This window comes from Dermochelys coriacea, chromosome 1 (genome assembly GCF_009764565.3).
Source record: "Dermochelys coriacea isolate rDerCor1 chromosome 1, rDerCor1.pri.v4, whole genome shotgun sequence".
Classification (NCBI taxonomy): Eukaryota; Metazoa; Chordata; order Testudines; family Dermochelyidae; genus Dermochelys; species Dermochelys coriacea.
The window spans coordinates 350779575-350780430 of record NC_050068.2 but is presented as its reverse complement, the minus strand read 5'-3'; positions in this window follow the sequence as shown (position 1 = coordinate 350780430).

Here is an 856-nt window from a genome sequence, read left to right as displayed (position 1 = left end):
AACCAGCAGCAATATTTGTTGAAGAAAGAACAACCAGGAATTGAACAGCAAGATCCAGATTTACCCCTGACTTCTGGCATGGCTTTCAGAAGTGCTGTGTAAACATGGCTCCTATTGCGCTCAGTGGGAGCTGTGTGTGCTCAGCACCTGGGTTTGATAACCATGCTGTATTTCTAATGTTATGCTTCTAATGACTCTTCTGCCAAAGCTTTCCCAGCCATGTGCTGATCCTCTTATTCACAAGTGGACTCATTCTGAATTACACACAGGCTGTTTACACTAACTCTACAGTTTAAAGGAAATAGGGACCTTAAGACAGGCATCAGATACATTTATTATCATATTAAATCCCTTGAGAATGGGAAAAATAGACGTTGATGTGAAAGAGAAATAGACCCCGTCTGTTCTATCCTTTCCATCAATACGTATCTTTTGAGTCTCACTTTGACCTTCTCTGCACAGATGTTTAATTAACAAGCTGCATAGTCCTCTGCTTCTGTTTTGCTTTGTCTCACGTCCCACCGACTGGGGTAATAAAAGGAACTGAAAATGGTTGCAATGGGGACTTGTTCATCAACCTCTGCAGCTGCAACAACAAATAGCAGCTCTTGTGTGAAATACGTCCCATTGAGGTGGGTCGTCGATCGAAGCCTATCTTGAAAAACTGAAAATGCATTCTTTCTGCTCTAGTATTTTTCCTGTCCATGTGTATTGCAAATATCACTCTCATTAAAAACTCTGATGCATCGTAATATCCGTCTTCTAGTTTTCCTTGTTCCTCTATCCTAGTTTACACACTGCCCTGGACACAATTCATCCCTGAAGAGCCAGCAGCATCAGGCACTTCTCAAGAGGT